Source organism: Amblyomma americanum, chromosome 6 (assembly GCF_052857255.1).
Source record: "Amblyomma americanum isolate KBUSLIRL-KWMA chromosome 6, ASM5285725v1, whole genome shotgun sequence".
NCBI lineage: Eukaryota > Metazoa > Arthropoda > Arachnida > Ixodida > Ixodidae > Amblyomma > Amblyomma americanum.
The window spans coordinates 26,048,146-26,075,126 of record NC_135502.1 but is presented as its reverse complement, the minus strand read 5'-3'; the positions used below and the strand labels follow the sequence as shown (position 1 = coordinate 26,075,126).

Below are 26,981 nucleotides of genomic sequence, written 5' to 3'. Positions count from 1 at the left end.
CCGAGCGCTCTAACCACTGAGCCACCGCGGCGGGTCACGAAGCAGCTGAAAAACCTAATGTTTACGAGAACGCGTAGTTGTAATTGTCGGCACCGCGCGTCGGAAATATTCCTTCTCTTAGCGCACGGTTTGGGTGTCCACCGAGATATGCGAGACAGGAGTCGTTTCCATAAAACCAATTTTAATTTCAGTTTCCATCCCTAACGGAGCGGTTCGGGTGTCCATCAAGATATGTGCGACAGGCGTCACTTCCTTTCCTTAAATTGTCCAACGAGCAAGGCGTCGCGCCGAACGGACGATGGAGCTACGTGGACTCCCTGGCAACGCTGCAACACGCGGTCGCGTCCCGCTCTTTAAAGACGAAGCGTAAGTGTTATGCAATTTTTTTCACTTTTTATTATTTTTAGCCAGTTATACCGACGTCCTTAACGTACATTATGCGGTTTGCACTTCACACGAAGGCTTCGAATGACGTTAACCCCTTTCGAAGAAGGTGAAAACCTAATGTTTACCGAAACGCGTCGGATGGTGTTCCCAGTGTATATAGAAATTAAATAGAAAATTTATGTAGCGCCTGAGATGCAGAAATATTTAAAGTGCTATATACAAAAGCACTCACTAGACATCACTACCATTATGGTTTCTTTCTTGCAAAATCAGCACATTTTCGAGCGTGTTTTTCTTTAGCTGAGCGTTTCTTTTTTTTTTTTGCTTACGACACCATGAAAATTGCCTTGGACGGTAGAGGTATACAGCTTCGCTGTAAAAAATTTTCGACGATTGTCTTCGTCGGTGCACTGTAAGATATGCACGATTTCAAGGAGTACATTCACCTGAACATTTTGAGTGGGGAACGATTCTGACGATGTTCGCAAATAAACCATCGCAGTGCAGAGCGAAGTGACGCAAAGTGTGTTATCGTTTTTTTGCGCAAAACGCTCACTTTCGCCCGCAACGGCATTTACTGGATTTAAAGGCTTTGACTGTATATATTTAGCAAGTTAATTTTCGGGTGAATACGAGCGCAGTTCATCTTAATATTTATTATTTCCACTTCCATGTGTAGAGCATCAACGTTATTATTCTGCACAAAAGAACGAGCAAGGCAGTAGTACGCCAAGGCAAGTTATTTGGTCCGTCTCAGCAAGAGCATGCTTCATGTCTAAAGTTATGTCTACACAGACTGATTTTTATCTTCCCCTTCAGATGTACTCAGAAAAGCACACAACGGAAGGCAAACCGGAACTTTGGAACACGCAGTTTTTTCCCATTGCTGTCATTGCGTACTCATCTCATTGCTCATTAGTTGGTACATGCCAATGTTTCTTTTATGTTGGACAAGAGCTCGAAGCGAGGCTTAAGACATTGCGCAGAAACTGCTGCCTTAGGAAAGCGTGGTCCTGAATAAAAAAGGCGGTTAGACGGTAGCCAGGAATGATAAAGCACGAAATTAATTACAGGTCTGCTTTGACAATGGCCACACTACCTCGCTTTGCTCTTCTCTTCACGCTACTTCCGTTCTGCCCATTTTGTAACTACTTAATTTCTTCGTCAAATACTTGTTCGGTGTTGACAGACCACGACAGGCAATGGGGGGCTGCGATGCTCGAGCCAGCTGCAATTACACCCTTGGAGTTTATCGATCTGATTTCTCAATAAAGAAACAGGCGGAAATTTAATCTTCTTCCAAGAGGAGTCCTTCTAATAAGAACCGCGGGCCATTTGCCGCGCGGGCGGCAACCGTAGCTCCTCATGTGTACAGTCAGAGCTGCAGTACAATGCGAAGTAGTCGTTGTATTGGCACTAGTCTAGAAACGTACGCGAAAGGAAGAAAACTGCCAAAACATTTGTCTTATCTTGCGAAACTGAAGCCCTTCTTCGACATTATAGCTGCACGAAGACAGGGCGGCAAATTTGTTCGCCGGAACCTTAAGCGTAATACAATTTTTTTGTTGCCCCGGAAAGAGAATGATGTTAGCTGCCTTCCTGCCTCCCCTGCTTGATTTTTTTCTTTTTATTTCCTATGTTCAAGCGTCCCCCTTCACACAAGCTTCCCTTCATTACATTTCTGCTAATCTGCCTCACACAACTGCAAGCAAGCAAGGAACTGTGTCCAAACAAGCAGCAAGCAAGCTGGACCCCCGCCGATTAATTGAGTGGAGTTCCTCCTAGTCGTCGAAAGAAAAGGCGCAAAAAAAAAAATGGGCACCAAAAATTGTCAAGCCGATGCTGCCGAATGTTACGTAATTCAGTGCCCTCGTGTAAATTAGACTGTGCTCACAGGAGTAACGAATAAAAGCATCGTGTGCTAGCAAGTTTCTCTCATGTGCGAAGAACTTTTCTTTTTGCGACCGGGGCAAAAAAATGAGGCGCAATTTTTTGTCAGCGCTGCAACAATTCACATGTTAGCGGTGGAAATGGGTTGTCTATCTCATTCGAGTATGAATAATTATCCTCTGTCGCTCTCTCTTTTCCAGTTAAGTAGTATCCATTGAGCCGTAGCATATCTTTAATGCACTGTTGGCTGAGAAACTGACCAAACAGTGTGGCCAACCTTAACTCCTCTGCTGTAATGGACGCAAGTCACTCTAAAAAATCATTTGCATAAACTACTACGGTAGGCCTACGGTCGTTTTTAACCACGCCCACTAAATTGCGTGCCTATCAACACATCCACTGGCCGGTGCTAGAAATTATTTGGAACGCAACCGGGCCCTGTTGAGGGATGTTGCGTAGAGGGAATCTAATTTTCAGCCCTGCAATGGCTGAATGTCCACTCGACCATGTGCGCTCACACGTATACAGTCTTTCCACGTTGACACTAATAACGTTCATTGCTCAGCCCTTCCAGTAGGGCACAGCTGCAGGTCAGATGAATTTGCCGAAGGACACCGCTTATAGCTTTTTTTCATTAGTTCGGCCCCCTTTATAAATTTTTGACCCCTGGTCTGGTAGGCGTTCTCACACCAAGGAAAGTAAAAATAAAAAGCTGCACTACTTTTGCTTTCTCTCAAAGTAAATATCTATTCGTAAGGGCCATTCGTTGTTAAGTTTTCTAGAGAGGAAAATAGCTGCATGGACCCTTTTCAACGTTTTTTTCGTTGTGATAGTGACAGCCTGTGGTGCTTGGTGGAACATGCTGCCTGGTGGTATCTTACTATATTTAAAGCGCTCATACAAAGGGACTTTTTCTGGGCCATACACAGAAATTCTACTCATATATGTTTTGCGTATGTCATTGTGATACGAGCGTAGCCATGTCATCTTTGATAAACGAAGTTAACCGATGTGTACGTTTCTTGCAACATTCTCGAGTCCGGTTTCGATTGAATTCATTACTCTTGACGTACAGCTGCCGGAAACTGTGGTTTGCTGGCATTACCGTGCTGTACAATCACTTCGTAGTAGCCATGCTTGCTGCTGCTTTGCATTGTTTACATGTCCGGCTAGCACGTGACTTTGCTCTAGAACTACATTTCTCCCTAACAAACACCAGAGAAACGCGGTTGTAGAAGAATTTGATGTTTCATGGATAACACGAATTGAGAAATAAGGAGCTAAGGTAGCCAGATGCAGCATTTTCGGCTCTCTCCTTCCCTGTTCCTTTAGAGACTGCCGAGTAAAAAAATAGTAGAGACATGTCAATACGGAAAGCTCTTACAGCGCTCGAGCTCGTGCGGTGTTTCTCCACAAAATTCTAATCCACCCTCAAAGCTAACACACGCACACGGATATGGAGCTAGGAAAAAGAAAAAAAAGCAGGAAGTAGCACAGCGCGCAGGGAGAGGATAGTCTCGATGTATGGACAGAGTATTTCTATACACGCAACCCTGGGATGCGGCAACACACAGTGTTGATATCTTCGCCAGTTTTTTTAGAGGGGAGGCTAAGCATGGGCGTGCAACGCGCCATAGTTATGAAACAAACTCAGCTCCATCACAAGCTCATAGGAACGGCCAACTTCAGAGGGTACCGCCGCCAGGCGCACCGTATAGAAAGCGGAGGGCGTTCTTTGGGAACGCGGACATGCCCTGAGCAAAAACACATGCAGCCGCCAGGGTAGAGAATCAGCATAAAGCATTGGCGAGATGGCACCCAACGAACGAAGCGCGGATTAGGAAGAAGGGAGGCGTGCTGCGCACCGTTGCACGAGATGAGAATTCTGGAAAGCGAAGCAACGACAGGTTGTTGTTACGAAAGTCGACGCTGTTCTATGTATGAAGCCTCTGCGTTTGTTTATATCCATGAAGGATCAGCGTGGTAAGCGTAAACAATGGCGGCCTGAGGCTACGGCCTGCTCAGGCTACAGCCTTCCGGCACTTGCGCTGCTGTCCATACTACTAGCGCAATGAGAATTAATCACTGTTCGGGCGTTTGTAAGGATAAAGAGACGAAGTATACAAAAAAGCACAAAAGGATGTTCTCTCATCTAAAGCAAACACACACACACACACACACACACACACACACACACACACACACACACACACACACACACACACACACACACACACACACACACACACACACACACACACACACACACACACACACACACACACACACACACACACACACACACACACACACACACACACACACACACACACACACACACACACACACACACACACACACACACACACACACACACACACACACACACACACACACACACACACACACACACACACACACACACACACACACACACACACACACACACACACACACACACACACACACACACACACACACACACACACACACACACACACACACACACACACACACACACACACACACACACACACACACACACACACACACACACACACACACACACACACACACACACACACACACACACACACACACACACACACACACACACACACACACACACACACACACACACACACACACACACACACACACACACACACACACACACACACACACACACACACACACACACACACACACACACACACACACACACACACACACACACACACACACACACACACACAACTAAAGGGAGATAACTAATATCAAAGTTAAACTTTGAATAAAATTCAGAAATGAATGAACAGACATACACTCTACAGCATTTTCTCGCAATTTATTCCAATAGGAAGTAGGAGGGTTCCAATAGGACGGGTTCTAATTTTGTAACGGACCTTGCGAGGACATGCACTGAGTGACATTTAAGATATTTAAATAAGTTACGGCCATGCATTTAAACCTCCGCATTTCATGCTGAAAAGTTGTTCACTCGTCAGTATTATAGCATCACTATTATAGTAGCGATCAAAATGTGCGTCTCTGTCTTTAAATTTTGACCATTACGCGCTCCATGCCTCCGCAGCTGCATAAAAATGGAACAATGTCGTGAAGGGTTCTTGTATTTGGCGCGACCCCAAAGGGCATCTATGAAGGACAGAAGAAGCTCTCAGACTTTAACAATAATATTTTAAATAAACATAGATTTGCTCTGTGGCGCGGAGATTTACACTGATATACAAACAAAGGCTACCGACATTCTGGTAATAATATTCCATAGTCTGTCCCCCACTCTTTTGTGCAGTAAGCATAATGTGGCGTTATCAAAGAAAAATATATACTGAAAGCTAGGTCGCTGTGTCCGCTTCTTAGCTCCCTTCCACATAATGCGTTTCTGAAGAAAGAGAATCTAAAAAGAAGCATGGGAACTTAAAAACAACCAATACAAATGCTCAGTGCAATGCCCTAAAATTTGAATTTCAAGCGGATGTCGGGGCAGACCTTCTTCAAATGGAAAAATCCTAGCGTAAGGAGACATTCGCCTTCGTTGCGCAAGCTTGGAGACACAACCGGCGGCCGCAAAAATCGCCAGAAAATCATTAAGTGAGGAAATACAAAGAGCCATCTAAATATGCTGCGTTAGGAGATACCCGCGCAGGAAACCAGAGAAAAATGTCAGACAATAAAAAGGAAAATTTCAAAAAGAACAAACTGATATTTATAAAAACACTGTCGAAAGCACAACGACGGATGCAGTGACCGAGACTGCTGCTACCGAAATAAAGCGAGACACTGGCGGGCGGGTCAGAGTGAGCCAAATTAGAGCGCTTTGAATAAATTAGCTTTGGATAATGGAGACAAATTTCGCCAGGACTGAAGCGGCGGTAATTAGAAACAAGCACCAAGCACTCCTCTGCATTTTAACGTTTCTCTCTCTGTCTGTCTTGTGCATGTTTAAGCCATATGAATACAAAAAGAAAATTCTCTACTGTGCCCGTAAAGAAAAATTGCGAGACAAAGGAGAACGGAGTTATTGAGGATTAAGATTTAGTCTCGACGTGCGTGCGGACAAACGCGACAAAGGCGGATGACAGGCCTAATGGCCTGCCGCTGCGGGCGATTCCAATTATGCCTCCCTGGTCCTTTTTGGTTTCAAGCCGCATGCCTCGCGAGTACTGAGCTCAGCCAGAAATTCTCGAGTAATTGAAAACCGCGACAAAAGCGACAGAAGCAGCAGCAGCAGCAGCAGCAGCAGCCGCTTCGCTTGTGGGTTCGTCCACTCAACCGTAGTTGCCTCGGAGCACGGAGTAAGCAGGAACAAAGGCATTCATGGTTCCCGATATCCCTTCCGGTTGACCTAATTATTCGTTCATTGTTCACGCAGACTGAGAAAAAATAAAAAAGGAAGCGCATACATACAACCGCAGTACTGTGGTAAAACTAATGCAAGAAAAAAACTAAACATTACAAGTGAAAAAAAAAAAACTTGCGGTTGGATTGCAATGGAGAAACCGTATTTTGTTGATGAAGCTGCGAAATACAATTAGTAGAATAAACAGCAACGACGAGCCGTTTCTTAACTAGCGGCTCTTCGAACAGGAACTAATCACCTTTGTAAACCTAATGTTCGAAACGAAAAAAATATATGCGAATAATTTACTGCAACCTGATCAATGAGCACTGTGGGTTAAAAAAAAATGGTTTGCCATTTAGATACAAAATGAACGAGGAAGCCTGTCTCTCGGCTCCTGACAAAGGTCTCAAAAACAAAACCCATGGAGAAACCAGAATATACAGAATCTAGTTTCTAAAACGAACATAGAGCCTGACCATTGCAGCAGCGAAGTTGCGCAAAAAGGTGTGGACAATGCGCGCACAAACAGATCAGTCCAACAGCCGTACCCAACAGCAGCTGCGAGCATTGAGTTCTCTTCGAGCTCCGACCGTACGATTAGGTAATTATTTATCCCAGCAAAGATATAACGATGCCATTGTTTGCAAAAAGTTCCACCGGCAGCATCGCTGAACTACGGTTACGGCAACCAAGACAGCTGTAATGTACTCGTCTAGTTTCTTCCAGATTTCTTGCTCGTCGCTAAAGCAATCGCTATACATCAGTTATACAGTTTCCGCACTCTGACAGCTGCGGCGTACGGCTGCTTGCGTCACCGTGGTAAGCGCCCACATAGAAGGCGGGAATATAAACAGGAAAAAGTTCCAAGGAATTCTTCTATTACTCCCCATTTTTAGGACATTGACTCTAAATCCTCTCTAAACAAGTCATTGACTGAAAGGTCTTGCAAACTGATAGAATAATGAGACCACCGAAGAATTTGAGTTGCAGGCGAGGGAGACCCGCCAGTATTTCACAGCTATAGCTCCAATTTTCACAGGACAACATTGCCCGGGCAAAGCGACGGAGTGAAGAACGAATGTACACAGACGAGGCTTCTATTGTCAAACGCCTACGCCAGTGCTCGAGTGGGCTTCCAAGGGCTCTTGGACTTCATCTCATTAGGACGCTTTTGAAAGCAGAGTGCCCCGATAGTGAGGAAAAATTGACGAAAAAAAAGGTGCAGAGGGGCTACGAAGAACCACAACTTAAAAATAGTCTTGCAGGTTTCGCTTCTTCATTCGGTCGTCTTTTCAGCCCTAACAAAGAAGACAAAGGAGACACCTCCAAATGTTTTGTCAAGGCGTAACTAGAGAAGCAGGGATAGCGTATACAGCTCTGATAATGAGGGAAAGAAGGCAGCATAAGAAAAAAGGAATGAATGTAGCGCTCGTCGGCGAACTCTGTCGTTAGGCGCAACTACCACGATAGGAAAACATCCCGACGAGGATCGAACAATGTGACTGGATTGCATACCACCGTCGGTTACAACGTCTTCGCAGACGCCGCTCTGGAAACGAGGCAAAATAAATGGGGCACCGGGTGCACCCAGACGTGCGTTCATTTCGCTTACGCGTTATTATTGTTCCTTGCTAGCGGAGACACACCCGCGTATGCGCAATGCACTCTCGTAAGTACATCGAGGAACACTACTGTCATAGGCCTTCGGGAATGCGGCGAAATTAAGACCGCTTCGATGGTTGGTTCGCGAAGCCGTCGCCGGCGGCAGACAACGGTCCCACGGTAACACAAGACACGTCGCGTGGGCAGCTTCGCTATAGTGCTGCGCAGAGAAGAGACTGTTGCGTCTTCTCCGCTTCAGATGGCAAACAAAAGACGCCGGCGACGAAGAGGAAAGGATTGTCCACGAAGGGGGAAACCAATCGGGAAGAAACGAGCGAGGCTGGCGAAAGCCAATCATCCGAGCTTCAGGAAGCAATCCCAGAAGAGAACGGCATCGCATGAGGGTAGCAGCCCGAACATCAGAAGCGGCTTGCCGAAGGTTTGCGCTGCGCGCTCAGGCGCGATGATTAAAGGCCCCCGGAACTGTACGCGAAACGGCAGCGATGATTAACAAGGACCATGCTCGTTCTGTAAACGAAGTACAGGAAGAATCGCTGAAGTGGATAAACGATATGCTCCGTCGGTACCTAATGCGCGTGTCTCCGAATGGCTCGATTCGCTAGTCAATGCAGCAGAGCGCAGCTTAATCATCGCGTCGGGCAACAAACCCTTCATACGTGACACTGAGATACGAGGGTGAGTACTTATCCTCTGGAAGAAATTACGACAGAAAAAACAGATGGAAGTAAGAGCTGAAATATTCCTTGCCCTTGAACATCATCCCACAGTTGCGCGGCGTCTACAGGGGCGATCCTATTTGCAGAACCGCTTGTAGAAATCTTGTTATATAGAGAAATTAAAATTTCTAGCTCGCGGAAAGTGGTCGGATTTTTCGTCCGCCACCGCCCATAAATCTACCCTTCCCAACCTAGGCAGTTTTTCATTTCTTTTTTCTTGTAGTGCCACGTGAGCAGAAAAGTTTCCAAGCTAGAAGCCTTTTGAAGTTCGTGCTAATGCAACTATGAAGTATAGAAATTCGAAACACTCGTTACAGTCTACTACTGGAAGCTGCCATATACTTCTCAGGGGCCGCAATGCAGATGTTAGGCACAAAGATTGGGCAGAGTGAATCCCACATTGTAAGCATAGCACAGATGAAGGGGCGTTATTCTGTCACTTTGGTCCGGGATTATGAAAATATTCACTTGCAATCCTGTTTATTTCTTCCGACGTGCCTTCATGTCTTTATTATCGGCCATGTTGAGTGCAAAGGTTAGTAGTCCGGAATAAGGCAGGGAAGGAGGCAGAACTCACTAGAGTATGTCTGTTCAACACGCAAGCCAGAAAATATTATTACTGCTGCACCACGCTGCGACTATGGGTAATACCGGAATAAATTAATACGCTCAAAGCAGTGGCTTATTCGTCAGCATTCAGTAGGAACTGTGAAAACAAAAGCTCGCTTATAAAAGTATCCGACATTCGCGAACACTGCCGAAGATTACGTAAATATGTTTAAAACAACCATTTTAATAGGCGAATTATACGCAAATATTACAAAAAAAGACGCACATGCAGTGATTCCTGTTGGAAAACAAAACTTTGACGTCAGTTTTCGGATAAATATTGCGACAGTAAAGGTTTGGTTTACGGAAAGCTACTCCGGCTATGAGAGACGCCGTAGTGGAGGGCTCGGGAAATTTCGACCACCTGGGGTTCTTTAACGTGCACTGACATCGCACAGCGCACAGGCCTCTAGAATTTCGCCTCCATAGAAATTCGGTCGCCGCGGCCGGGATCGAACCCGCGTCAGGAGCCGAGCACCATAACCACTGAGCCACCGCGGCAGCTGATTGCGACAGTAAAGTTTTACGAGCAGACGTAAATTTAACGATTGCTCTGCAGCCTGCCTTCTTTTTGTTGAATGCAAATTAGCTCACCTTCAGTGGCGGAGTGAAAAAACTCGATTTTTGTCTTGCATTTAAGGTGGTACAGCTCTGTGGGCCCCCACCTTTACCTTAGTCTTAAAAGGCAATGTGGCCGCTGACCGAGTTTAACCTCCCCCGTTTCCTTCGTAAATAAAGCCACCATTTCTCTGCGTCTAAGTTATCGCGCACAGATGGCCCGATATGTATGTTAACAGTAACTGTAGCGCGAAAGAAACGTCCACAGAGCTCGAGCGGGAACCGCGACTCTGTATTGTCTTATCTTACAACGACTCGGCTGGTTTCACTCACACAGAAGCAAGCATGCGTGCATTAGTTTCAGTGTTGCCTAGAGTGGTTGCCTTAGCGTCCAACAGATAAAGCAGACATACGGCTGGGTCGCCACTCACATGCCCTGCTGGCATTCTCCTCGCAAAAATAGATTTCAGACTGCACACTTGAGTTCAGTAGCACGCTACCATCCGTAACGGAAGGGCATCAACAAGGAAACAGTAGCGACGCTAGAAAGCAGAGCCGAAGCTACCACACGTTTTTATTGAGTAGTAATTCTTAAAATACGAGACCAACTAGCCCCATTTGAAGCTTTACAAGATCGCGTATAATTTGTTTCCTCCTGCAGGATCAGTAGCATCAAGTGTGGTGCCTTAACACGACTTCAGTTCACTGAGCCGAACAGTTTTTGGTAAGTTTAAACTTTTTCGCTTAACGACGACAAATGTGCAAAAGCAAAACAAAAACTGCGTCCAAGCATTAGAACATGCCGCAACCTTGAGTAAGTGTTTGTGGCTTGTCATAAAAAACATGGAAAAATAGAGCGTCTCCACAACACACCAGCATTTGGACAATCTATTGCAACACTATTTTTGCAGCTTGAAACAGTCTTTGTGGCTCATTGTATGAGCGGTCACTTCTACGGCTGTCGATTGTTTCATGACGTATAGACAAAGGGCGAACCAAATCCTTAGAAAAAAAAAAAAGCCGAACGAATAAGGTATAGGCCAGAAAATATAGAAGTAGAAGTATGCCTCTGAAGACACATGAATACGACGGTCGAAAGTTTGATGGTAACTTGGCCAAGGCGTAGCTATATAAACATTTGAAAATAAAATAAAATGAATGAACTGCAAGACTGTTCTGCCAAAAGCCCTGCAACTTTCTTATCGCAGAGTGACGAATGATGGTGGCGGAATTGGAGAACAAATGGTGTGGGCAGCTGGAATTTTCTTTTCAAGCCTACAGAAATATCTTCACTTTACTTTTCTTCTGCAAGGAAGGAAAAATCTGGACGAAAGCAGAACTTGCTGAAATACTACTTTTCGCAAACTTCGCCCCAGGCACTCACTGCCTTTCGTCCTTCGAGTCTTACATAGTTTATCCGGAAAAACTCGCCAGCCTGTTCACTCAGTGCCGTGCCCACGTTTGGAAGAAAGGAAGCGCGTTTGCTATGACAATTTTTTCTTCTAGTTTGCTTAACATTTATCTTTCTTCACGAGTCTATTCCTATTGCCAAATCAAAATGCAGCCGGTAGAAGTACAGTACAGGTGGGAACCGAAGCGTTGAAAGTGCGAACCAGTGCATTATGTTGTCACATAGCGGTGACAGCCCTCGGGCAAAAGAAAAGGGCGCTGGCAGGCCCAGAGACAAACTTGGTTATTTGAGCGAACATCAGACGTTAACGGAAGCCAAGATCGACGGCGTCGTTTGCAGCAAGTGTAGCAGGCGATCCTCTTGGAATAGGCGCTCGTCGAATATCAGAACAACGGTCGCTATCGGCTGCGCTCAATTTTAAAACTGACAAGAAAAATTTGAGATAAGGCGCCTACAACGTGGACAACTATCTCGAACGCCGTAGAAGTTGGCGCGCGCGCTTACAATCGTTTCAGATTAAGCTCATACCATCCGGCGTGGTAGACTAACTGATAATGCGCTGTGGCGGTGGTTATAAAAAAAGAAAATTGAAAAATAGAAGTTGAATAGAAATTGAAAAATATTAAAAAATTAAAATTGAAACTTGAAATTGAAATTTTGCCTCCAAGCATTGCAATGCTTGGTGGCAAAATTTTCGCCCATATACAGGCTCAAAATCGAAGTGCAGATGTTGGGCCGGATTATGACGTTGAACTACGCGCGCAAAGTTGAAACTGAGTAGGCACTTTGCTCAGCTGCTCTGGTTGTGCTCTGGACGCATTAATGAGTACTTCGCGAGAATTGCGAAAACATGCCTAAGAACCTGCGCATCGCAAGCTACTCTCATCTCACAAATGCGTTAGTTCGTCATTGCAAAAGTATTCGCACAAGCCATCATTTTATCATAAGTTATTTCTTGTCAATTTCGTGCAAAAACTACAGAGACGAGTGAAGAAGCTCAATCCGGACAGTGTGACTTATGCACATCTTTCGCGACGCATGAAACTTGCCCTTAAGACATCAGAGCGGAGACACTCAAAATTAGCTCCCCACAGACTTATAGAGTCCTTTCGTAACAGTCGCTAAACCGGTTGTTCGTGGTTAGTGATATTTTTAAGCTTTGAAGCGAGTGCCTCGTCCACGCAAACAGCAACACGATCGAGCGCTGCTTGTTTGGATCAATACAATAAGATTTAGAGGGCAGCGAAAACACTGATACTAACGCTTCATAAAAGCATTCAGCTTGGGGCTTCTAGGGGTTATTTATATTCTGTTTAATGTACAGTGCTTCCGTGCGAAGATCAAAGTGCGAACTTTTGAACGCAAAACAAAAGCGACGGGTAAGTGTTTTAACTCAGAGTCTAGTATGGATTTAGTTCCGCGCGAATGCCTCTAAGCAGGCCACGTTAAGCCCTTCTAAGCTGCCTGCTATGCGTAAGGATTATACGCATAATAATTATTCCAAGCGGTTTTTTTTTGCAAGCTCCTATAGAAACTGCAAAACAATTTCTTTTTCATGTTACCGGACTTGTAATCTGTTATCTATCGACTTATTTTTTGAAGAAAAGGAATAAATATACAACTGTACAGAAGCACAAACTCGAACTTTATGCTTTTTGTTTCTTGCCGCCCGAGCCAATACCCTGTTTGCTATGGCAATAAAGAACAAATATGACCTCTTGTAATTCCTGCGTGCGTCCTGTATTTGTATATGCCGGGTCTTCTATGTCCATCTGCCGAAGAATATTCACCTCCTAACATACACGCCAGAAATGACCTTGTTTGAGTTTCTAAACTATAAATTTATTCTTACTAGGCTACAATTTCCCTTCAGTCTAGAGTTCACTGAGAGTAGCTTGCAGCAGTTACAGTCTCTGTCAGAAAAATGCACACCACAAGGTCTGCCGCAGGACTACGCAGTGATATTTTTTTTCCTTCGCCACCATAGAACTCCCAAGAGAAATAGATGGGTGAGGACGGTATTTGCGCTTATTAAGTACGGGAAATGCACGGCGAGCCACGTCGCATGTTCAAGAAGCCCACTTGGAGGCCTGTGCATTCATCACTAACGATTTACTGGGTTCGTAAAGGAAGTACCGAAGAGGTTTTCAAGAATCCTTGCGGTGCAGCGTACAGGCCACGAGTGAAATATGGGAGAGGGCAGCGAGCTATTTGTTCGATTTTAGCACGAGATTTCAGCCCAGCAGCTGGAAATTTGAGAGCGCGTTGATTTTCCCGGTTCGACAAAGACAAATCACGCTGCGAAAAGAGGCCGAGGCTCATTAAGATTAGCGATTTCGAAACGCTGACGCGTAATGCGTGCCGCCCTTGGGACGCAGCCTCGGTGGGGAACAGTTGAGTGTTGCGCCATGAGGCGATTGAACTCTGGAAGGACCCCCATTCGTTGTGGAGTCTAGAATTCGTTTCGTGGCCGCCAACCTCGTCCACTATGTTGTGCCTCGCTCTGTTAGGTCGCGACATGACTGCTATAGAGTTTCGCAAAAACTCTCTCAGTTTGTTGAAAATATTTTTGAGTACCATTAAAAGAAAGTAGGAAGAAGCGAAAATCACGAAGAAGTGCAACTCTCTGGACTGTGCTGCTTCCCATGTGTTCTGTAATTCTGCGCTGCGATGAGACAGCGCTGTGTCCTCTACTTCTTGCTTTTTTTTTTACTTCGTAGTTTTGTGGGCTGTTTATCTGCTGAATGCATTACCGCCAATTAGCCCAGGTTGCCGTTCCTGTAAACGTTTCTTAGGCGTCGTCTTGTCTGCAATGTGTTATAATACGTTAAAGAGATAATTCCCACTAGCGGCCCAAATTCATACGTGAAAAACAGAAGAACGCTACGCAGTTCGGTTGCCGAAAACTGGAATGACGTCAGTCGTACTATGCAGGCCTAAATAGCCGTAGTCTTGCAGGAAGAATAAGGCTTGAGATATGCGCACTCATTTTATGCTTGGGCATGGTTCAGAGACCGTCCTTTAATATGGGTTCAAACAAGTGTATGCGCCCGTTAATAAGGAGCATGATTTATAACAAACTGGAATTTTACTTATATAAAAGCTTGTCACAAACTAAAGCAAGTTGCATAAATGCCTCACTCTCATTTCTTCGATAAAACGCATCCTATGCCAACATTCCTCTTTTTTATTCTATCATTTACTGTTTTTTCACATTTCCCACACCAGATCGTAATCCTGCTCCCATAAATTAAACAACATGCTCTGAATGCATAATATGCGATTCCACTTGGGTTGCCTAATTCTCAATTTTCTGTCGGTTTCAATCAACGTCAGCAGGTTTCTACGATTAGAAGAAATAGTGAGGAGTTGCACGCAAATACCGTCGACTCAAGTCAGTATAGCAATCATGAAGAAAGAGTTTTTTAGCTTCTCTGGCCTAGCTAGGCCTATGTTGTAATCAGGCGCACTTGTTGCAGCCTGGCTGACAGTTTTTATCATCGCCTGCCACTCGCGCCAGAGCATTAGGTCACCCATTATTTAGTTGGGTTGTACAACGTCGCAGTCACGCGTTACATATGTCACCAAATGTAAAAAATTGACAGTCAACGCATTCAGCGGGTGCTCACTGCCGCAGTGCGTAGCTTTTCTCTGTAGAGAAAGGACATTGGATCTACTGTGGAATGCGTTTTTGAACTACGGATGTTACGCAGCCTGCATCAGAGAATACCTTCCTGCGCTTTAGGAATAACAGGAAGATACAGGCCTTCACCTTTATCTTCGTAATAATTCAAATGACACTGCTGACACCATTAGACATTATCTGCATGTGCGCATCTGATAATGTCCCTTGCCTTAAAAGAAAGGAACCCATTCTGTTCTAGAACATTTTTCGCCTGATAGTAGACACTGCCGGAATAGTCACGTTGCGGTGATGACAAGTAGGTGACCAAGCATGTAACAATGCAGGCGTATAAATAACAAAAAGAGTAATTTTTCTTTTCAAGCGTTGTTTATTGCTTTTAGGAGAATAAAGGGTATGCAGTGGTGGATGATAAAAAAGGATGGTTAAATAAATGAAAAATTGACAGCCGCTTCAATGGTCTATTGCTGCGAATTATTTGAGCAGAATGCCTTTTTAGGATGACAGTTTAACACTTGATACTTTTCCCCTTTGCCGCATGTCATTGCCTGAAAGTTGCACAAGTTGAGGTCGCGTTGCTTTGGTAGCTTTTATGGCTCGGTAATGATTTTTGTGGCTCTATATTAATTGCATTGAAAAATATTTTCCTTTAACGCCAACCCACATTTGACGAACTTTCCTGGATTGGATACTCCGAAGCGCAACCTTCTCTGCACAGGCAGTACCGGGGGGAGGGTTACCGCATACTGAGGGAAGAGAGGATATGTGCGGTGCCGGAGGTGCTCTTTTCTTGTTAAAAGAAGGATGAAATCATCCAGATTGAAGGGTCGAGGCAATAACTATGTTTAGGTTGTCGAACAGGTTGGAAAATCTGCATACCCTTGGAAACTATGGTGGTCACGTGGTATGTACTCACTACTAATTGGCTGCGCGAAGGGAGCCACCAGAGGATTAATGTTTTGTCAGATTTCTGGGTTGCACGTGACGCGTCTGAGTAGCTGTATTACTTGGAGGACGTCAGTGCGGACGATCTGCAGCCCGCGGCAGTGCAGACAGAAGGCTGTGATGGAGAAATGTACCGTGTTTTAACAACAAAAACAGAAGAGTGGCACTGAGCGGACAGTTGGGCCCGGACCCATAGTTTGCAGCGATTAATTTTTCCCTCTCAACCTTGGCAGTTTCCGCCTGGACGCCCCCTAGACAGCAATATCAGTCACCTGCTACACTGACAAGAGGCTCAGCAACAATAAAAATTGCGAAATTTTGAAATTTATTAAGAATATTGTTAACAAATTCGGCTCTCGATTACCAAACCTTTGTGTGCGTCATTGTGTAAGTTGTAGGCCTACAGAACCTCATCAGAAGTTTTTATTTCTCGCCACGTAAGCTTCTGTGGGTGGCTTCCATATGTCGATTCGTACGCAGCTGTTTGTACGCGTGTTCGAACTGCGTGTGGTTTTGTGAACTACCGGCCACTGCGCACTAGCTATTCACATGAGCAAGAGACCCCAGCGACCAATCAGAAACTGCTATCACATAGGCATAAGCTTTGTGAATATGGCACTACTTCAGAAACTAATCCGGAGTGTTGCTGCGTGCGTGCTAGAAGACAGTATACAGTAAAATGCAACATCTCAGTGTTCTCATTCTCCTTTTGTTTTCTTCTTGTTCTTCCCTCTTCTGCTTTACTTCCTGTTTTTTTTTTCTGTTTTCACTAACTTCCGCTTATCTACGTACCGTGCCACGTTTGAAACGCAGATAGGCGCGTGCAGCGCAAGGCGGGTGAAGTGCGCAGTTTATATGTTCGTGCAAGAGCACTGCATTGTAACCTAGCTTCGAAGCGATGTAATCGCACTAGATCTTAAGAAAACTTGTCGCCGGCCTAGTCGGAGCTTACTGCTCGGCATATATTGCCTGAAACTAGGACAGGGACGCATAGAAGCGAAGACAGGTGGTGCCAAGCTGTTTCATCCTATTAGTTCGGTTTAGTTAACGGTGAAACATGTCTACTAGCAAATACCAACTAGGCCAGCAGCGAGTTCTCACCGCTTGTGTCAGGCTGGTCGTTCTAATGCGTTTGCCTTGGTCTCCGCTAAAATAGGTTTAAAAGCAAACGTTTAAGCTGTTGTCTATTTGTTCCTTAATGACGCGTATTATTGATGGGGAAGGAGGGAGCTCGGCTCCCAAAGGTTATGAAAAAACAAAATACGACAGCGGCGACACATGCGAGAACCGAGACAGCAAGAAAAACCATTACGTGGCGCGAACACGGAAGCCTGAGGCCGCGGGGTCCAAAGCCGGCTACATCGGCCATCAAGGGAAGAGCCACTCAGTGCAGTCTGTTACACATCGGGGACGTCATAAAGCTAGGCTAGGCACCGGAGCTCCCTGTCATGTCCCGAGGCTCATCGCGACAGCAATGGCCATTCCAATTTCCTCATCGCTGGCACCCATAAAGGCTCAAGAGAGTGAGCGAAACAGAGAGAGAAGGACATGAAATGAAAGAGAATAAAAGTCGCGTGCGCTACAGATAAGAGGCATTTCACGTAATGTGTCGGGAGAGATATGATAAGCCCATATACAAACGTGGCGACAAAGATCTTGAGAACCGTAACGTGTGCATCGCAAGCCATCGCTTCGTCTGCTGGGAGTGGAGTGAGACAATTCGTCTCCAGGCGAAAAGGTCGTTTCTCGCAGCTGAGGGGGACATCGACACCCATCTCTTACACAGAGGTTGTCGAACCAATCGCGCCAGCTTGCATCGAGCAATGATCTTTGGTGTGTCAGGAGTTGCTGCAAATTACTAGGTTACCATGCGTTCAGGTTTGTATGCGGTGCCTTTGCCTGATAAACTTTTATAGTATTATTTTTTACAGGTTAAGTGGAAGGTCGAGGAGCGATGAGTACCTGACACGGCTCTTGTTGCAAGCGAGTTTAAGAAACGGAAAAGATCGTGCAAGTTCATTACAGTTCACAGGTAAAGTAATGAACTAGAAAGGTGACTTGGCGATCCGATAGGAGGAGCAACACATGTAATTAAGGATAAGGAGGAATTGGTTGTTGCGTATGTAAGTGAATATTAGAAGAGCATACCTGCCTGGAGTTGAACCAGCAACGACAACCTACTACGAGGCGCACGGCTCCCTAATCTTAGTGCGTTAAATCAATCAATCAATCAATCAATCAATCAATCAATCAATCAATCAATTAATCAATCAATCAATCAATCAATCAATCAATCAATCAACCAATCAATCAATCAATCAATCAATCAATCAATCAATCAATCAATCAATCAAATATCAGAATGAACTGCGTCCGGCCATAAATCGTCCTTTTGAATGTTAATTTTCACGCCACCATTTCGTGAAAATGCGGCTTGTGCGCAACGTAAGCTAATATGTTTTTGGGGACCACGAAAAGTGCTCGCCGTGCGGGTGCACCCGTAGTTGTAGCAACTTTATGTCCGTGCAAAAGAACGAGCCTTGAAGTTATGCGATACTGAATGTTGTGCTCAAACCATGCGCATAACCCGTTAGCAGTCTCAAACAGTACGACTGGCGTCATCTGTCACGCTTTCCCTTCCATTTTTTTTCGCCCCATCAGACGTCCTAACCCTACCTCCCTGTGTTACATCCCCTCGCTGGGACCGGGACCTTTCTTCGGGTCTCAACCTTACGACGCTCTGACGGCAGCGCCGTACCCTAGGGTAACCTCACGGGGGATGGTCGTTATCACAACGCCGGCCGACCGGGAGGCGCAGTCAATGGCGAAGCCGAAACCTGGAAACGGCGGAGACAGCGTCGACCCTAAGTATCCACAAACAACGACGGATCACACCACTGCCGGGCGCGGCGTGCTCTCGCTCCCTACGCTCTCTCCTTTTCCCCACGGGGCCCGCTAGTGGACTCCCGTTCCGTCCCTTAGCTTCGCCTGTAAACGAGCGTGCTGAAGACTGCCAGCTTCGTATCGGGCTCTGCAAAGCGCTTAGAAGCGAGTCGACGGCCGACATGGCTGGTGATGACCTTTCTCGTCCCTCTTTGCACTGTCCCTTCCTTCTGTGACATTATGTGCTCTAAGCTGCCTTCCCTCAGGCGTTTCCGCTTCTTCTCGCTTCTGCGAGGTCACGAGCTCCCTTGGGGCCTTCGTGCCGTTCCCTTCTCGGCTAAAGAAAAGTATCGCAGGCCACCTCTCAGTCTTTCTTACACTCAACGCAAGACGCTCGCTGCTGCTACTGCCTTCTACAAGACGCTACACGTGGTGCATTTGTTACCAGTCCATCCATCGTCCGGCGTAGCTGTACCCTCAAGCAAGCCTTTTATCTTCCCTACTATAACATGTATAATGCGTCCGAGCCCATGGCCCTTAGCTGCGCTGCCTCAACTTCGTGGATGCTACTCCCTCTGTTGCCATTGTGTCCGTCGTTTTTTCCTGAAGCTTACAGCCTGCGGGGTAGGCGAAGACTTACGCTAACAAGCCTGAAAAATAAAACGCTTCGAAAAAGTAAACTAGGCTTTTATGAACGTCGATTCAGTCAGGTCAAGTAGATCACTTGGTTTGCTGCGTGTTCGTGTTAAGAAAATGAGCTCGGGTGGGGAAGCGACTTATCAGCGAGAAAGCGTGTGCTCTAACTCTTGTAAAAAGAAGTTTCTTCCTTCGTTTAGAACATTGAGCTGGATAGACCTACAAAAACGAAATTTATCCTGCGACATCAAGAAAAAAGGCTGAAGGAATGTAGACAGACGATGAAAAAAAAAATGCCTTTACAGGAAAGCGCTGTTGTTTGCCATTTTTATGCATTGTGCAAAGAGGTTAACCGAATAACGGCGCTTAAAGTCGATGGAACCTCAAGAGAAATCAATGTAGAGAAGGTATAGTTGGTTAGTTTTTACCATTAAAATGACCGGGGTTTGAGTCTTGAGCGCCGATACTTTTCTTGACAAAGATAGCGAGATAGAAAGATCGCACAGCCTTGCCCACATGCTATAAATGACCAAGTGTTCCCAGATGATTTATATATTTTTATGCGAGTAACCAGAAACTCCTAACGAAATAAAATATAATTCAGTAAACGTGCAGTTTCTGAGCCACATGCCTTCGGGAACACGGTAGAGTATTACACTATAGGAAAATATTTTCTGTTAACTATCTCTACACTATACCTTTCCTGTTAGACGAGCGAAGTCCGTAAATAATAATTGAGAAGTGTATGATTTCTGTCTGGCGTGTCAGTCATCGTAGCTAGCGTATGTCTGTGCTCAGATATCCCGGACAGCTCAAGTGCGCAGTGACAAAAAAAATACAAACGACGTGATTGCTGATCTCAAACATTCATAAAAGCACACTTACCTGATTATTAGAACCCGAAAGCTTTCAAGTACATTTTGTATCGAAAGTTTCTGTATGATATAAAGTTTTTTTTTAGACAGGTGTGCGGACACGCCTTCATCGTACCAAGCTGAAAAAGATTCGCCAGAGAAGTATTCAAGCAGCCGTGTATATGCGAAATATGTTATTGAAGTGAAAAAGAAGGTGCCAAATTTAGCTGAAAACTTGTTGGTGTGAAAAAAGTCAAACTTAGATTTGCCGCTGGGGTAGCTCAGTGGTTATGGCGCTCGGTTGCTGACCCAAAAGACGGGCGTTCGACCCGGCCGCGGCGGTCGCGTTTCCAAGGAGGCGAAATGCTAGAAGCTCGTGCACTATGCGATGTCAGTGCACGTTGAAGAACCCCAGGTAGCCGATATTATCCAGACCCTTTCTTTGAGGCGCCCCTCATAGCCTGAATCGATTTGGGACGTTAAGACTCATAAAACAATAAAAACCAATCAAACTTAGATTTAGTGCTCCGGCCATGCGTCATAAGTACTGCACAGAAAGCACGAATTTCATGAAAAGAGTTAACTGTTGGGCTCGGCGCCAATTGAATGCTTGAATAACAAAAGTGCAAATCACGTTGCACAACCACGTCCGCGAAGCCAGCTACTCTCCGCAAAACACACATATGCAGCTCACATTGTTGTCTGTTTAGTATAAGATCTGTAAAACTTAGCAGCATGTATACTACCGCCTGTCAAACAGAAACAAATGGCGCATGAAAATAAGCCGGGACTAGAAACTTAGCAGTGTTTTCTTAATATAATGTAATAACGTTTCTGTCATAACACTTATCGCCATAGGCCTAAGGTAATTCAAACTCGCGATAAGCTTTCGTGTCGTTGAACACTTAAATTAGTGTATTGAGAGCACGTTACCCATGCATGCAAAACAAGGCTGCCTAAAAATGTGTTTGAGTAGTCAGTGCTGACAAGGAACTTGCTAAAGGAGAGGCTGAACATGAAATGGTGAGTAGACGAGAACTTAATACAGCTTATTTGGTAACCTAAGCGACAACTCCCGCTGCACTTTGGGAGGTTTATAGAGCTACATGAACTCCTTAGCCTTACGGCTTTATTCGTTCTGAGCTGGAAAACTGTAGTTATGTTCTAGGATATAAATTTATACGATATAATAAACATACAAAATTGCGTTCCCGCATGTTCTCCATTCAGCGGAAAAGTCTGTGAGAGGTTCTCAGCAAATACAAGTCTCCACAGAAGCAATCTAGCCACCATGTTGCAGATATAACGTGTAGGAAAACATCATTAAAGCAAACCTGAGAGAAAGCAGGGGCTTTATCTTTATCACCCTAAATACCACATAGCCACTCCCGAATTGCAGGCGTAAAACAGGAGAAATATGTGCACTTTTGTTATATCTGTCGTTTTATTTCATTACCACGATATCTAGGAAGCAATAGTATTGATGGGAGAAAATCAATGTCGTAAACTGAGCGCGGAATTGGTTACCATGAATTGCTGACGTACCGCAGGTGTCAGCGGTCGTACCTCTCAGCACCAGTCGTTTAGCTACGATTTGCAGAGAACAAGGTGGCTGGTCGCCTACCACATTCGAGATTGAAGGACTTGCGTTGATCTTTCCTGAGATAGGCGGCTGTTCACACTGTTGCAAATGGTAAAGACGAATATTGTAAAAGAGAAGACAAAAGTATGCTGTTTAACGTCACTAAATGTTGGGAAGGCTTTTAAGCCACAAGAAAATTGACCTTTGCGCTAAAGCGCAAACTCGGTATCGTTAAGAATAAATACTTCTCACCTGCCACCAAGTTTTTATAATTGCATTCGCTGGCTTAATGGGGTATTTATTCGACGTAATATTATTACTCAAGCACACAGAGTACTTCACTTTGAAAAAGGAGCAAATAAAAGATGGGCGGCATTGTTGATTAACGGCTGTCTCTGCGATAAAACTCTCACAAAGCCGCAGACTTCTCTCTTATCTTGCTTCTTATTGTCTCAGTGGCAATTAAATTACACACTTAAGTCTAGGAGAGAATGCTGCCCAGTTACTACTTGAGCACACCTTGGCTGTCGTTAGCACCGAATTTCACTAAGTTGTTGTAGGTGTGAACGCTACTCCGGTTAATTGCGTGGGAATACGCGTAAGTAAGCAGTTCGTTTTCTGCACATTTCACGCTTCAAATTGTAATTATGATCCCGGTATCCCTCACTCTATACGGAAAAAAGCTGCTATTTTAGACTGAAAGCTAAAAGGACGCAAAATTTTGACGCTGGAATAGCCCCCGAAGGAAATATTTATTTCGGCCCTTGGCTCTGATCACAACGCAGTTCTTAAGATGCTTACCGTATCAGCACCATGAGATATGATAATGAGCTACTGTTAGCATTGATGTAAAAAAAAAGAAAAAAACAGCGGTGATTACAAAACGCTAGCTTGGGCTGATCAAAAATAAAGGTTCAGGCGGAAAGTTGCATGGACAACGGAAAGAAATCCGCCTTTAACGCTAAGATTTCATATCCACTAGGTATTTTAATCAACATATATTATGTCCTAAAAATCTCAATAGACAACACGGGTCGGCACAACAAGGTTCCACAAGCAGAGTTTGGCTGTATATGTTCTCGTGTCATTTTTTTCTTCTAACGTGAAAGATGCTGGTAGGAAATTTGAATATTTAGGTAGCATATTCCCCATAAGCTCAACTGTAAATGATCTTTCGAGCTTCAATTCTATTTAAACACTTGGTATTAAGGACTTCGTGACGGTGTTTTTCCCAGTTTTGGCAACGCTTATTGATGATGAAGGAATGCTTGAACCGCAGTGGTCGTGTTTCTAGCCTTCACATGGAAATCTTGGGGATTCGAACACTTTGCTTTTCCTGCTGTTCACAGCGCGCATTTAGCTTTTCGTGTGTGAATGCTTCGCGGCAAGGTCAGTGCGCCATTTTTTCTCGGAGTCTCAACAGACACTCTTATCGAAGGTGGTGGCAGTGTCGTTATCGGTAACAAATTTCACGACTGAGTGAACAAAAATAGCTATGAAAGCAAAAACAAATTGAAATGAAAACACGCTTACCTTTTGCCAACACAGCAGTGGTAAAAAAAAGATAAAAAAGAGAAACAGTTTTCGCCCCGTCACCAGCGCAAGAGGCGACCCGCATGCAATCCTTATTTCCGAGATATCCTTGCACCCGCTGCCAACGCGCTCCCAGCGCGCAGTGCGCTCCTGTTAACGCCTCCGCCGTGATTACTTCCTCGATATTGGCGCGATACAAGTGTCATCGCAAACTCGTTATCGCCTCGGTGTTGTGCCAGCGCGGCACGAGGCTTGCCGCGATTGCGAGTCCCCGTCGCTGCGAGAGGTGGGATTAGAAAATCGATAGGCATCGCTAGAGCACCGCTCCGTCGGAGCCCGGATGAAAAGCGAATCAAAAGCGTGTGCCATGGGCGACGCTGAAGAGCGGCATGGGTTGAAACTTGCGCGTGAATTACGGGTACTTCGCGTGCGCGTACCAAAGCAAATTTAAAGAGAATTCAAGTGAATGAGGCTACTAAGCAGCCGCTTGTCGTGCATGTGGGATTTGATAAAGACCTGATCGCTCATACGCGAAACCGTATTGCGTTAAATATACGATAGAGTAGAAAATACTGAACACGGCAGCTCCTCTTGTCATATGTTTCCTTCATTCCCACACAAATCACGTACGTAGCTAACGCGCTCACTACTTTTCTACTATATTAACGTATAAAACAATTATAAACATGCCTCTGCGGATACTTACCTTCTGGTTGAAAAACACGAAAAGAAGATGTCAGATTTTAGACTCCTGTGCATATTGTGAGTGCTTTGCGACGGCGTCGAAGCGCAAAGCTTTCGGTAGATGGAAAGAATGAGACTATTTACACCTATCTACATCGTTCTGCTGACTCTCCAACGAATTCAATGATAAAGCGTAAAACCCAGACACTGCAAACACTATTTTTTGAAAATTGAATGTAGTTTTATTAGAAAGGCCACATACCTTTGTGGTCTTCCTAATACCGCTACGTCTAATTTTCAAAGAATGAATGACCAACTAGCCCTGCACCAATGTCAATTGCAAACGCCATGAAATAAAATGACAGAGTTTTAACGGAGTTGAACCGAATAAACGTGCGAAAGCATGTGTAAAGGCTGATTGGCTCATAGTTTTGCTTTGCTGGGTCGTCGGCCTGTCTGGCGACATTAGACGCAGGTTAAGCTCTGATCCAGGTTAAGCTTATCTTATTAGTTGGCGCCGCAGATGGAAGTTGAAGAAGACGACGATGTGCAAAGCCCACCCCGATAGTGTGTTTGAGTTTAACACGAAACGTGATCGGCAGCGCCGATAGCAAGTGTTCTCGTGCAGCCGCCAGTCAAGTTGATCTGCTCGCGCCGCCGCGGGTTCGAATCCCAGGGGCGGCAATAATTGGTTTATTTATTTATTCAAGGTCACTGCTTCAGCGACAAATGACTTTTGTGGCTTTGCTCGTGAAGTAGAGCTTTCGCTCTAAGATCACAACAATGTTATTTATTTCCTCACTTTAAGGGGCTCTCAAACACGTTTCGAGGAAAGCACATCAACTCGCTCACGTCATGAACACCTGAGCCAAATAATACACTCCTACACGCAGCAAAGTACCCATGACACCGAACGAAAGTTGGCGAGCCCTTTCTGGCCACTTTTTCTTGCTCGCGCCCTCCTTCGTTGCAACGCTCCTGCGGATGCCAGTTCAGATATGGCTATTGGTTAGATTCTTTCAGACGTCAGGCAGCTACCAAGGCTGCGGCCAATAAGTGGCGTTGCTCCGGGGGTCAGTAATCTCCGCACTCAGCTGTGGCACCGGCGGAGGAGTGCCAAACTTTCAGCCCGCGAAACGTGACGAGAGGAGAGGAAAAGGCGCGAAGACGCTGAAATTCTAATTTTCACTACAGATAACTTAACTTCTACCAAACGGATTAAAAGAATTCTTTCTCGAGGATATCCGCGGAGCGGAGTCCTTAAACATCAAACATAATAGGCCTAACGCAACTTTATTAGACCTCCTTTCAGTTCCCCTTTTCGCTCTAAGATCAGAACAATGTTATTTATTTCCTGACGTAAAAATAAACTCTCCATGAGCCCAGATTCATTAAACAAGCCCCTCACAACGCGACTAAGAAAACATCTTCACGCAGGACCACCGGCACCGTATAGCGCTAGAATTATGTTTTTAAATACCTATATTCTTCCCTGCACAGAAACTGATTGAAATGATCTCTCTCCTGAACCACTAAACGGCATCACATCTACTGACCGGATTGTTTATTCAGTTACTAAGCTAATGTTTTTGTCTGCCTTGTGCTGCAGAGTTTGCTCTGTTTCTCTTTATTATGTATATTCGGCCCTCTTGCTAGGGGCTATCTTAGAGCCTGAGATATGCAAATATAGAGAAAAATTGTAGAGAGGAAAATCCTACAGTTAATGTGAACAGCCACAATCTTTAGAAAACGCCGCCGCGGTGGCTTAGTGGTTATGTCGCTCGGCTGCTGGCCCGAAAGACGCGGGTTCGATTTCGGCCGCGGCGGTCGAATTTCGATGGATGATAAATTCTACAGGCCCGTGTACTGTGTGATGTCAGTGCGCGTTAAAGAACCCCAGGTGGTAGAAATTTCCGGAGCCCTCCACTACGGTGTCTCTCATAGCCTGAGTAGCTCTGGGAAGTTAAAACCCCTTAAACCAAACCAAACAATCTTTAGGAAAACGCTGTGGATCAGTAAACCAGTCTTCGTGAGCGTAAACCCCAGCTTCGTCAGCTTCGTCCTCGTTCTGGTGCTCCTGCTTCGTCGGCTCTGGCCGCTGGTGCCACAAGCGTCAATTGCCTTGCTTAGAAAACAAACAAATAAATATAAAACAAAAGGCAGAAATATGCGCGCAATTTTAACGGTTATTGACCTTTCCTACTGAAATAGCTGTAGTGCGCTTCAGATGGGGCCAAAGTTCGTGCACGTGTAGTTTCATAAATGCCCCCTTTATAAATAAAGAAAAATCATGTAAAAATGAAAAGGCACACATAGCAATCCCGCAAGAGTAACGACGTTGGCTGCTAGCGCCATATAATTTTCATGCGCGTGAAAAAGCTTGCTGTGCGAAAAGCCGATGACGCAAGTTTAAAAGCACCAGGAGAGACGCTTTAAGGCATGAAGTGACGCATTCCGAGGAGCTTTATTAAAATTCCGGCGAATAGTTTTAATGCGGGTAGCAACCCCTGTGCTGGCGATTCTCGAGTGCGTGCTTTTCAGCGGGCTGAGCCTGTATTCTGAGTCAAATCTGGCGCTTCGCTGTTTCAGTTGCTGTGGACTTTATTTCACCCTCACATTTCAAAATATCCGTTGCGGGAGAGTGTCCGAAACGCACACACGCAC

General features: G+C 45.1%; 1 protein-coding gene across 5 annotated transcripts in view; it reads right to left on the bottom strand.

Moving 5' to 3' along the window:
• Positions 1-26,981, bottom strand: part of LOC144136459 (thrombospondin type-1 domain-containing protein 7A-like) — a 493,908-nt gene that overhangs the window by 30,427 nt on the left and 436,500 nt on the right. The gene's annotated exons all lie outside the window — the stretch shown is intronic.